Here is a 14,350-nt window from a genome sequence, read left to right on the forward strand (position 1 = left end):
GCATAATAAACTTAAAAGATCTTCTGAAACTAAATAATGTGGCTTGAAACTAATTTGCTTGTTTCTATTACAAGATTTGATCAATTAAACACTCGAAGTTAAAGGATTATGGAGGTTATCCATTATTTCCCAGCATGCATCTCTGCTCTGACATAGATGAGACACATTGCTGTTGTTAACTGGGTCACTGTTATTATGATTTAACCACTTGGGGTTAAATCCATTTATCAAAGGGAAACGTATATTGATTTGCTGCTCGTCCATGATTCTATCCATTCTCAGATTATTTAATCTTGTATCCACTCGTTCTGCTACATTGACGATAACAAGTCGTTCCCGGGTTTTTTAGTGTTGCCCGTAACTGTCGGCTGTTAGCTCTTATGACGTCATATTGTGCTTTCGTCACATTCGTCTGGAAAATTCAGCAGTGAAAGAAAATACCTAAACGGAAACAACAAGATGCCCCAACCAGCGCCGTGCCGAGACCACGTGGAAAGAGGCGCGTCACCCCGTCCAACACGGATGATCCACAGCAAAATGTACATGTATCTGCTGATTCTCCTACCCTCCACGAACCGTATCCCTTACAACAAGAGGCTTCATCTACTTTTTACAACTAGGGCCTTGTCCAGGGAGCAACTGAATGAGGTGACTCAGGCGGTAGTCGCTGTGTTCTCTCGGAGATTGGAGTCCTCTAACCCCCTGATGGTCCAAGAGGCACCAACAAACAGCGACCACTCAGGTACCGATTTATCAACCACAGTAGCTACCCCCAACAATTCACAGGTGCCGAGTTATCAGAATGAACTGGGGCATAATGTCTCCAATAATCTCAAACTCAAAATTGCCGATGGCGAGTACATTAATTTAGGGCTTTTGGTCGATCGGAGTTCTGATTTTGATCCTAATGACGATACTAAATATTTTTCTATGCAAGGAGGCAACTTAACTTTGTCATCAAAATGCAAACCCAGTGTCAGTTCAGATATTCAGGTGTGGACCGATGCATTTTTATCTATGCCTCAATTTACGTATTAGCACACCCAGAATGTAGTGCTTCCCTGTTTAAATACATGCATACTATCAGACTAGGGGCCAGTCGATCCAAGGCACTTGGCTGGAGGGATTACGACATTCAATTCCGTTTGAAAAAAGAACGCAACCCCGGTATGTCATTTGCTGTTGTTGATCAAGAGTTGTCGCTGTTATACATGTACAGCCCACTCGCTGTCCAAGGGTCGGTGTCACAAGCCACTCCCTTAAGATGTTATGAGTTCAACTATAAAGGTCAATGTGGTAAAACTGCATGTCAATACAAGCACGAGTGTATCTTGTGTTCCTTGAATCATCCTTATGTCAAATGCAGACGTGGTTCAGGTTTTGATTCAATTTGCAGGCCACCCAGTGCTTCACCATCCTGGCGTCCTCGCTTGCCCAGAGTACCGTCCACCCGAGCTACCATTACTAGATCCCCACAACCCCAGCGCTCTAGGGCCCCCTAAACAACCCAGCAATTTAGACCTCGGTGATATTGCCCCCTCCCCTATTAGTATTTCCGTTTTATCTCGATACTTGGCTAACTATCCAGATGAATTAGCAGCTTTAGAATTATTACAGGGGTTTAGAGAGGGTTTTGAACTTTGTTACCAAGGCCCAAGGATGGCATCGAATTGTAAAAACCTTAAATCACTGCACAGTTTGTAAGAGGAGGCTATGTACACAATTAACAAAGAAATAAACTTAGGGAGGGTTGCTGGTCCCTTCATTCATTCACCACTCCAAAACCTTATGTTGTCACCTGTGGGTATGGTACCAAAGAAAGGTTAACGACTTTATTGACAAACATATTTGCACAGTTAAATATTCTTTTGATGAAGCCCACAACATGCTAGCTAACCTTGGTCCCGGCGCCTTAATAGCTCGCCTGGATATTAAATCTGCCTTTAGGTTGCTGCCAGTCCGTAAGTCTGATTTCGAGTTATTAGGATTCAAAATGCTGGGGATGATTTTCATAGACAAATGCTTACCATTTAGCTGTTCTGTTAGTTGTGCGAAATTTGAAAATTTTTCAACATTTTTAGAGTGGTTAGTTAAGCAACAGGCAAATACTTTTAATGTGGTACACTACCTTGATGATTTTCTTCTCGCTGGGAGGGCAGGTACTCAAGACTGTGCCGATCTTATGTCTATTTTTAGAGCAATTTGTGCAGAGCTTGGCGTCCCCTTAGCTGAGGAAAAATCACTAGGGCCGACAACCCGTTTAGTATATCTCGGTTTAGAAATAGATGATCTTAGTATGACAGTTAGGATCCCATCAGATAAGATTGAGCAGCTCGGGTTCAAGTTGTCTCGGATGTTGCTAAAACGTAAGGTTACTCTGATCGACCTCCAAGAACTTACTGGTTTACTCAATGTCTGCATTCGTGCTATCCCAGCAGGTAGGGCTTTCGTTAGGCGGCTGTATGATGCATGTTGTGGCCTTTCCCGTCCGTATCACAGGCGTAGAGTCACCGAGGAAATGAGGAAAGATATATATACTTGACTTGCATTTTTAGATGATTTTAATGGCATTACCTCATATAGAATAGCCAATTGGTTGAATGATTTTGATCTAGAGTTATTTACAGACAGTGCAGGCAATGCCAGTTTAGGACGTGGAGCTGTATTTGGTACTCATTGGGTTTATTTAGCTTGGCCAGACCAGTGGAAGGGGCAAGATATTTTCTCCGAAATTTGAAAAATTTTCAACATTCTGGTATACATAATATTAAAGCGGATTCTCTCTCCCGACAGCAATGGAAGCGCTTCAGGTCCAGTTTCCTAGAGGGAGATGCGCAATCATCACCAATCCCCCCATCCTTTCTACACATGATTTACAGCTTCGATCCCAAGGACTTCTAAATTGTGCATTGTCAGCCAATACCAAAAAACTGTATGACTCTGCAGTTAAGGCATATCATATGTTTTGTTCCAGTTATCTCCCAAAGCAAGTCTGGCCCCCATCCCCTGCAACTTTGGTTGATTTTGCGTCATACCTATCCCTCACGAAGTTTTCACCTAGCACAGTAAAATCATACATTGCAGGCATTTCTTACTACAACAAATCGCACGGTTTTCCTGACACTACACAATCATTTTTACACAAGAAAGTCTTGTTGGGCTTTAGTCGTAGTAACCTACACAATGATGGAAGGAAACCAATCACCTTTGATATTTTAATTGGCATGGTTCAGGCACTTTTAAAGATATGCCAGTCATATTATGAATCTACACTATTCTCAAACATATTTGTGACAGCATTTTTTGGGTTTTTACGAATGGGGGAGTTAGTCCAGAACAGTAAACATGATGCAGGCCATGCCATTCAAGTTCAAAATGTTCTATACTCGCCACACGACAATGCCGTCAGGATTCTTCTACAACATTCAAAAACTGACCAGGAGGGAAAGGGGGTAGTGATTCACTTAAAACCTATTCACAAGACCATATGTCCTGTCTCCTTCATTCGGTTATATTTAGAGTTAAAGGACACATATCGTGTTTTCAAAGTATACAAAATTATATGCATTTTGTCTTCCTTATGCTTATAGAAATTAATTGTAATAGTTCGTTCGCTGAAGTATTGCGATAATTAGCCACAATACGGACTTAAATCTAAGCCCCGATTTCAAAAAGCCTAGTTAATTAGATAGGTAGTCACGTGGTACAGTGACGTCATATGCGACCTTCGTCGATCAACTTGTTGTAAAAGTAGTGTTAGATATTTTTAAAAACTCGGGTTTTAGGAGCCTAATAAATTTACCATGGATAACATTTATTTCGATGTTAACAAATTTCCCGAGTCTTATATCTTTTAGCCACCAGTGCATACAAATAGCGACCCAAATGTAGCGAGGAAAGCGAGTATGAAATCTGCGAGTAAATAATGTTTACATGGGATCACTGTCTAAACACAATATGGTAATGTCATTTCTGTAAAGAACTGTAATTAGCGTTGTTGCTTTTTGAAAATAAACAGTGCAATTATTATTAAATTTATTTTGGAGAAGTTAGATCTAAATTATGATACGATTATGTATCATTGACAACTAGGCCTACTATCACGGGTGCATTTCGAGAGAAAAAATAATAATAAAAATTATCAAATTTATGGTGAAAATCCCAATACTTTTAGATTATTTTATTCAAGCAATTTTATTAATCATTATTTTTTTGTTATCTACACGTTGTTACTTAGGAAGTGGGAGCGCGGCGTGCTGTACGTTGTTGTAAACACGTACGTGTTCCTTAAAAAAAAAAAATGAAAGCATTATAATTCAATTCAAAGTTGGGAAATATCATATTTTATTATTTATAATTGAAAGTTCAATTATCTTTTATCTTCAAATTTCTTTTTTAAAACTACCAGTTGGTAGACACTGCTAGCGAAGTTCTGCCTCTATAGTGTTACAAGGTGAAGGTCAGTTGGTGCGTGTGTGTATTGAATTTGAGAGCAGAACGGAAAGCATAAGCCGTAGGCCTATATGTAACAGTGGGTAGCTTTGATAGAACCATTTTCTCGCAGTTTATCTACGTCTTTGTCCAAGTGCTTGTTTAAAAAAGTACAGGGACAAATTCTACTGGGTTTTTTATGGCAAAGTCGTTGTGCCGACAAAAAATATTCACGTCTTGTCCCTCGTACCTTCCTTCGAAAATTGAAAAAAAAAAAACCAGTCCAAAGCCTCTCTACTGACAGCATGTACACCCTTAAACGACACAAAACACCCTAATGCAGTGTTATTTACAAGCCGTTAATGTGATAATTGTTTGTTTGTCAATTAAATCTAATCTGTTAATGAAATGGCTAACAACTGTTTTCAAATCTTCTCGCTCGAGGTCGCATATGACGTCACAGATTATGGCGCGTAAAATATCGAAGAAAATATGCATATCGCAAGATTTGAATTTCATCGCTTTCAAACTCGAAAACTACGCAAACTGTTTCTTTTAAAACACATGTAAAGTAGTTTTAGGCATGAAATGAATTAATTTTGCTGAAAAAATTAAAAAGTTTAAAAACATGCGATGTGTCCTTTAAGACCTAATCGTACGGGATCATTTTTTTTGGTCACCTGTCAGGAAGCCCTGTGACCAGATACCAGGTTGTATCAGTTTTCAATATGTCAATCCAAGAGTTGGGGCTAGACAGTAGGGGGTACAAAACGCACTCGTTCCGTATAGGTGAAGCCTCTAACGCATGGCTTCCGGAGCTAGTGAGCAGTATATTGCTACAGAAGGTAGATGGAAATCTCAATGCTTGCGTAATTATATTAGGAATTAGCTCATCCAGATAAATTAGTTGTTTGGTTTTTTTTTAAATGTTAGTTTGTTTATTAATCATTTTACAGCATTGAAGAATCTGGATTGTCGGGTTATCCATTGTTAAACATGCTTTTTGTCATGCAAGAAAGTCTCTTTGGTACCAACCAGCTGCAGTTAGATAGACTCAATGCATCCATTTTCTGGCAAGGACAAGGGGGTATGAGGTGGGGGCAAGTTTATAAAAAAGTTAAATTGTTGCTTCGGCTGGAAGACCCACCTGAAATTTTACATTTACATTGTGGGGGCAATAATATCCCAATGCAAGAGGGAACGTCCATTGAACTTAGGTGTAACATAATAAAAACGCTGCAGCATCTTTCAAACATTTTGCCATCCACTACATTAGTTTGGTCTCAGATTTTGCCTCGGGGTGAATGGGTGGGTGGGTGAGAGGAATCATGTGGCTTTAGAGAGAGTCAGGAATCGAACAAATAGGGCTGTGGCATCCTTTTTAAAGAGGTCGGGTGGAAAATACATTCGATACCCTGAGGTACGTTCATATTTTCTTGATCTGTTCTCGTCAGACAAAGTTCACCTTTCCAATCTCGGGAATTACTTGTTTTGTACAGATTACAGCAAGCTTTGCAAACATTTTTGTCTGATCCAACTGTGTTTGCATCTCCTAAAACCGGGGAAGAAGGGCCATGGCTGCGCTATGACTAATTGGGTCATACTTGACACTGATAAATGATTTTCTTTACACCTAGTCCAGTCTACCAGATATCTAATATATCCGCTATGACGGATGTAGATTATCTTGTTTGTTCCATTTTGACTATTATAGGCGGGATTAAACCGTCAGTGTATACCTATATATGCACATATTTACACGCTAGTAGGGGCGCAATATCATTTGTTTGTTGGGGATTTTTTGGTTGCCTTTTTTTCCGGGGGGGGGGGGGGGGGGGCTCTAGCTACTGATTTTAAAAGCTCGCCCAAATTTCACATTTTCATTCTGCTTCGAACATCGGCCTCTGATAGAAAGAAAGCCCACAACATGGGGCATAGCTCTACTGGTGGCGCAGACGATGCACAGCATCGTCTCGTGGCGGCATTCTGGCTTACCAGTAGTGCTTCTATGTTAACTTTACATCAATTGACATTTTCATTTTCTATTATGGACAAGGTGAGCAAACAATCTGAGCATCTGTTCCCAGGGCTCAAATATTTTGCTTGTTTTTAGGAATGCCCTCTAAGGCAAGAATTGATGCCTGGCTCCCACATTTATAAGCAGCCATGGCCAATCATCTTACAAAATATATGTTGCGTAGTCATCATTTCATTGAGTGATTCCCCGTAGTTATTTACTGCATTTCATCTTTGATAAACAGCAGAAGTTTATGGATTCATATTATAATTGATGGACAAGGTTCTGGAGCAAAAAGAATTGAAATCAAATATAATAACAATGCATTAAGAAAAAGAAGAAAATATTAATTTCCACAAACTACTTCAGCTCCTCCAACTTCTGAACTTACTCAGAAGCACTGTATATTTCAAGATTCAAAATCAATTAATTTTATTAGATTTTAAAATATTTGGAGATTTTGTCATATAAAAGTTCTGCAATATTGGTATATAATCTATATGGACTACAGATAAATTTTGAAGATGCAATTTACCATTATTTATTTTCACTAATAAAAATACTTATTCAGAATTTGTGTCAGAGTCTGAGGATTCAAGAAATCCTTCATAACATCTGTGTTTTTAGGAGATGCTCCCGTAATTTTATGTCACAACAAATGAGGGTAAAATACTCTGATTTTTCCCCCAAGAGACTGACCGTGTCTGACCTAGTTGATAAACAGTCTGTAGGCCATAAATATTGTACGTTGCATGTATGCAACAAAATTGTTACTGTATTCTATCAGATGTGTGTGTGTGTGTGTGTGTATGTGTGTGTGTGTGTGTGATTGGCAATGTTAAGATTGTAATATATTTGAATACAGAACGTATTTTTCATTTGTGTGGGTTTTTTTTTAACTTGTTATCCAAATCCTCAGGGGCTCTTCCTCTTTGGATACATAAATGCAAGTAGTATTAATTATAACAGGACTTAGACACAGTATCAACATATGAGTGTAGAGAACTGCATTTTATGTGTATGTTTCTATGTAATCTGACACAAAATATTCAAACTCATGACAACAAAGACACCCTTTGAATGTATATAGGTACAATTTCCACAAGCACACCAATCAAGGGAAATTCCTATCCCATTAAAATCAACTGCTGGTGAAGAAGCATTATTCCGAGAAACAATTTCTTCCTCTGTAGCATCAGATTCAAACATACCCCACATTTAATTCACTTTCTGCTGATGAAATTTTAACGTTGATGCTTACAATGTGCCAAAAAACACACAATGCGTCCTACTGACGTCAGCATCAATGCTGCCCTCTAGTGGATGCTAAGAGATAACCCAGCAGGGAGGTAAAAAAAAAATCAATATGGCAGCTCCCAGGGATTGAGAAGATTATTTAATCTTTATGAAATATCTTCCTACTGAATAAAGCTACTGTACATCTTCAGAATTCATTATATACATCAAAATGACAAATTAAAACCCTTTGTCACATTTCCATGTTCACTTCCTTTAAGTATTTAAGCCTAAAAGGATTCTAGATCAGATACATGCAAGTGTTGTTAGTGTTCATCAAAGAATTGTACACGTAGAGCGCGTAACCTTTGACGACGTCTAAATCATAAAGGACAGTGACTGTTCCCCATGGGGTTATTTATAAAGGATAGTGACTGTTCCCCATGGGGTTATTTATAAAGGATAGTGACTGTTCCCCATGGGGTTATTTATAAAGGATAGTGACTGTTCCCCATGGGGTTATTTATAAAGGATAGTGACTGTTCCCCATGGGGTTATTCATAAAGGATAGTGACTGTTCCCCATGGGGTTATTTTTAAAGGACAGTGACTGTTCCCCATGGGGTTATTTATAAAGGATAGTGACTGTTCCCCATGGGGTTATTTATAAAGGATAGTGACTGTTCCCCATGGGGTTATTTATAAAGGATAGTGACTGTTCCCCATGGGGTTATTCATAAAGGATAGTGACTGTTCCCATGGGGTTATTCATAAAGGATAGTGACTGTTCCCCATGAGGTTATTTATAAAGGATAGTGACTGTTCCCCATGGGGTTATTTATAAAGGATAGTGACTGTTCCCCATGGGGTTATTCATAAAGGATAGTGACTGTTCCCATGGGGTTATTCATAAAGGATAGTGACTGTTCCCCATGAGGTTATTTGTAAAGGATAGTGACTGTTCCCCATGAGGTTATTTATAAAGGATAGTGACTGTTCCCCATGGGGTTATTTATAAAGGATAGTGACTGTTCCCCATGGGGTTATTTATAAAGGATAGTGATTGTTCCCCATGGGGTTATTTATAAAGGATGATGACTGTTCCCCATGGGGTTATTCATAAAGGATAATGACTGTTCCCCATGGGGTTATTCATAAAGGATAGTGACTGTTCCCCATGGGGTTATTTATAATGGACAGGGACTGTTCCCCATGGGGTTATTTATAAAGGATAGTGACTGTTCCCCATGGGGTTATTTATAAAGGATAGTGACTGTTCCCCATGGGGTTATTTATAAAGGATAGTGACTGTTCCCCATGGGGTTATTTATAAAGGACAGTGACTGTTCCCCATGGGGTTATTTTTAAAGGACAGTGACTGTTCCCCATGGGGTTATTTATAAAGGATAGTGACTGTTCCCCATGGGGTTATTTATAAAGGATAGGGACTGTTCCCCATGGGGTTATTTATAAAGGACAGTGACTGTTCCCCATGGGATTATTTATAAAGGACAGTGACTGTTCCCCATGGGGTTATTTATAAAGGATAGTGACTGTTCCCCATGGGGTTATTTATAAAGGATAGGGACTGTTCCCCATGGGGTTATTTATGTAGAGGAACATAAAACAAACGTGATTTTAAACATTTATTTCAAAATGGCGATTATTGACGATGGCATGATATTTAAATAAAGCTGCTAGTACGGGGTCACAAAGCGGAAAGGGCAGATCCCATTACAAAACAACATCAGCATATAACATTTAGATCTATAACATCCATCACAATCACATTGACTTTATCAGTATATAGCATGTAGATCTATAACATCACAATCACATTGACTTTATCAGTATATAACATTTAGATCTATAACATCACAATCACATTGACTTTATCATCATATAACATTTAGATCTATAACATCACAATCACATTGACTTTATCATCATATAACATTTAGATCTATAACATCACAATCACATTGACTTTATCAGTATATAACATTTAGATCTATAACATCACAATCACATTGACTTTATCATCATATAACATTTAGATCTATAACATCACAATCACATTGACTTTATCAGTATATAACATTTAGATCTATAACATCACAATCACATTGACTTTATCAGTATATAACATTTAGATCTATAACATCACAATCACATTGACTTTATCAGTATATAACATTTAGATCTATAACATCACAATCACATTGACTTTATCATCATATAACATGTAGATCTATAACATCACAATCACATTGACTTTTATAATTTGTGTTTATCTTTGTGTATCACCGTGTAAACACAAACAACTTGAGATAAAAATATAAAAAGAAAAGGGGCAAAAACATAACAATAATACCATATGAATAAACACAATGCCAAAAACCTAATAATATTAATACCATATGAATAAACACAATACCAAAAACCTAATAATATTAATACCATATGAATAAAAACAATACCAAAAACTTAATAACAAGGAGAAATTAGCAAAAATGTCCGTCTTTTGTGGGTACATAGTTCACAATAGTGCAAAAATTGAAAATCAAATAAAGTACAAGTAACCATGAAATATTGATTTTAATACAACAATAGTCAATATATGTAATAAATAAAGCATAGTGGAAAATATCAAATAAATGGTCAAATTTCAGTAAATTATTTGGTTTATACACATATAACTGGTCTCCTCCCTATGCAAATTTACGCGCACTTGGTATGCAATTTCGCCTACAAAAGTACTTTTTTCCTGAACATCATTTTTTACAAATATTCTGCTATACAATGCCAGTTTGTACTTGTGTTTACCCAAATTACTCAATAAGAATATCTACATGTTGATAGTATCTTTTACTATTTGATAAGCATAAGCATCACCGTGATTATATAGAGTATATAGTAGATGTAACGTAATGGGTTGGAAAATTGCAAACTGTTGCAAAAGGCCACCTTAAACCAGAAATAAAACACTGAAATTGTTTTACTTGAGTATGACTGTACATAAGTCCATTTGAGTAAATTTGGTTTAAGGTGGCCCTCTTGTTGAAAATGGCTAAAAAAAAAATTAAAAATCGTTCTCAAAATTTACCTTGAGATTTAGCAGCCTGTTAAACGTTAAACCTTTAAACTTACATGCCTGGTTGGTCTAGTGCTTTAGGTGCTCGGTAATCGTACGCTTAAACCATACATTCCGAGTTCAAGTCCGATATTTTCTTAATCTATTTTTTTTTTTTTTTTGGTCTTTCATTTTTTGTTTGGGGGGGTTGGGGGGTTGGAGGGGTATAAATGTGATACCGAGGTACATATATTTTAACAAATATTAGTCATTTTCATAATAACTTCGCAGGTTACGACTCACAGTAAAGGAATTTATTCTGAGATCACTGTAGTTCCGTTTGTTTACACTAACCTATTCCTGTGTGCTCAGGATTTTCAAACCGTAATGTGGGTGACGAAAAGCTAAACAAATACTACAAGAAGGGGGGCACAAATGCACAGCATGGAATAAGCAAAGATAGGTCAAGGGAGGAAAATAATTGTTATACAGTTTGACTTCTTAAAAGTGAATATAAAAACTAATATAGCAACTGTCATATAATATTTAGGCAAAGCTAAACACTCGAATTATCAACCAAAGGCAAATGAACTGATGAAATCTATTAAAGGTGCTGTAGCCATGTCAGAAAAAGACAGTGAGTTAAGTAATATGTAAAAGGGTTGTTGTGTGATGTGAATGCACCTTTGAAATATTGTACTGTTCATCACTCCACATAGATCCCGTGGGGATGCTGGTTAGAATAGGTCCTCGGTATCCCTTGCTTGTCGTAAGAGGCGACTAAATGGGACGGTCCTTCGGATGAGACCACAAAAACCCAGGCCCCGTGTCGCAGCAGCTGTGGCACGATAAAGATCCCTCTCTGCTCAAAGGCTATAAGCGCTGATCATAGGCCTAAATGTTGAAGCCCTTCACCGGCAGTGGTGACGTCTCCATATGAGTGAAATATTCTCGAGAGGAACGTAAAACAATATTCAATCAATCATTCCACATAGGAACATAGTAACTGTTTATTAATTAAAGAACGACTCATATAAATGTCAGTAATGCTAAACTGCAGCAGTTATTTATCTTGCTTAACGAAACATTAAAAACGTTGGCCTATATTTAAAAATAACAGGCCAGTCTATTATTAGAAACTGGTGTTTTCCTTTTAGATTTCTGAGTAGGCCGTTTCGTCAGCAAAAGCGCTATTGCTCTTTCTTGTCGTGGGCTACATCATATCTACGCATGTAATTACTCAGTATCAAAATTCATGTGATCTTTTTTCTTGTTAAAGTTTCATAATATTAGGGTCTAATCTATATTCAACATTCTCATAATATTTAACAATTTCTGACCCCGTGTGCACATTCCATTTCTTCAGCATCTGTTTCTAATGAACTTATACGCCCAAGTCATCTAGAGTGAGGGAGGTACAGCTTACTATAAAATCATCAAATTAATTATCAATTTATCAGAATAAGTCCTGGATCCTGTGCTTCGTTTTCATTCCGAACTTTAAACAATTTGCAGATTCATATCTCATCTATGAAATTTGCATGTTCGTCTTTGTTTAAGTATTTTGAAACACAAAGGGAAAATCATTTAATGCATTACCTAAAAGAGTCTGTAGACTGGTCAATTGTTTGGATTCTAATATTTGAAGAGAAGGTTCCCTTTTAGAGTATGCATGATCTTGATAGACTTGTGCTTGAAGTCGATTGATTGATTGATTGTATCTTTCTTAACGTCTCACTCAAGAATTTTTCACTCATATGGAGACGTCACCAAGACCAGTGAAGGGCTTCAAATTTAGGCCTATGCTCGGCGCTTACGATTTTTGAGCAAGGAAGGATCTTTATCTTTATCTGCTGTGATACGGGGTCGCGGGTATTGTGGTCTCATCCGATTTAGTCGCCTTGTAGGACCTATTCTAACTCGGATCCCCAGTGTCTAAAGATAATAGCGCTCTACAATGGCCACAACCCCAGAGCTCATACACAAAGTAACCCCATTCCCACTTTGATTATTTTTCAATACCGTTTTGCAAAACTAGATCCAATTCTAATACGGTGAACGATCTTTGGTAAGGGTAAGAAAGATAACTCGTGCATTAAAACGAGTAGAACCTTCGTGAAAAGTTGCAGCCACATTCGGGTTATTTTGCTATTCAATTTAGATATTTGGCGACATGATACTGAACCGCTAAAAACTCAAAATATTTCTCCTTGGGAAAGAAACCCTATACGACATTAGATCTCGAATGATTGTGTTGACAGCAATTCCCTTTTATAAAATGAAAGTATAGGGTACTACCTCTGAAATCATTCGAATTCGAAATCAGATAAATACATTAGGGAAAGCTTTATGGAAGAAAATTTTACCAGAAATAAATCAATACATATCTCTTCAGGAAATATCCGATATAGGGATGTGTGCAAAATCTAAGTCCTCTAGTGGGTTCGACGAAATTCCTTACAGTGTTTTGAAATAGCCAATAGTGAACACGTAACGTCATTTTTCCAACACATTTTTTGACACAAACTTTATTCCCTCGGTTTGGCAGAAAGCAATAATTTGTCCTGTTCTTAAGGATTCTTCATCAGACAAACGTCTTCCAATGAATTATCGTGATGTGGGTCTGCAACCATGTATTAGTAAACTTTACAGTTCCCTTATGAACAAAAGAATTGTGAGTTACAGCAAGAATAACGATATTTTAGCAGATGAACAAAACGGTTTTAGAAAGGAAAGAGCAGGTGAAGATCATTCACTTTGAGAGTTTAATCCAAAACAACCAGAATCTTTATGTTGCATTTATTGATCTTCATATTAAGTGTTTCGATTGTGTCGATCGAGATATGATGCTATATAAACTTCTTTTTTTTTTTTTTATACATAACATAGATGGTAAACTGTGTAACTCTATAAAGACATTTATCAAAGCTCAGAGCATGTGCACAAGTTAATGGAAAACTTACAAATTGGTTTACAAACAAGGATATAATTTATCCCCTTCCTTATTTTCAATTTATATTAACGATTTGGTACATGATATTAACGATCTTGATTTAGGACTAGAACTAGTTAGCTGTAAGCTGTCTACCTTATTGTATAAAGATGACATTGTCTCCAGAAGATTTACAAAGCATGTTTAACAAACTACATAACTGGTGGAGACGAGAGTACTTATAAATACCAACAAATCTAAATGTATACATTTTCGCTATAGTCGATCCAGAGCAACCGATTTTGAATTCACTATAGGATTGAATAAGTTAGAAACAGTTGATAATTATAAATATCTGGGAGTAATGTTTACTTAGATAGGTAATTTCGTGAAAAATGCAGAGAATCTTGCTAAAGCAGGGGGCGTGCTCTTGGGAAAATCATATCCACAATTCATAGTACAGTCATGTAATAAAAACTTCATGTTTAGCGCTTATGAGAAAACTGTTTTACTCCTGTGTAATATCTGTCTTGATGGCGAGTTAATAAGTAACCAGTCAGTGAATGTAGCTAGTGAACACAATAATACACCTTATACCAGTCTCAGACTGCTAACAATACACCTTATACCAGTCTCAGACTGCTAACAATACACCTTATACC

At 37.2% G+C, this 14,350-nt stretch overlaps 2 pseudogenes; both read left to right on the forward strand.

The window, feature by feature from the left end:
- The first annotated feature begins 537 nt into the window (after nt 1-537).
- Nucleotides 538-1,502, forward strand: LOC125676435 (uncharacterized; annotated as a pseudogene).
- A 1,293-nt stretch (nt 1,503-2,795) lies between these two features.
- LOC125676434 (uncharacterized) lies at nt 2,796-5,751 on the forward strand (annotated as a pseudogene).
- The last annotated feature ends 8,599 nt before the right edge of the window (nt 5,752-14,350 follow it).

This window comes from Ostrea edulis, chromosome 3, assembly GCF_947568905.1.
Source record: "Ostrea edulis chromosome 3, xbOstEdul1.1, whole genome shotgun sequence".
Lineage (NCBI taxonomy): Eukaryota > Metazoa > Mollusca > Bivalvia > Ostreida > Ostreidae > Ostrea > Ostrea edulis.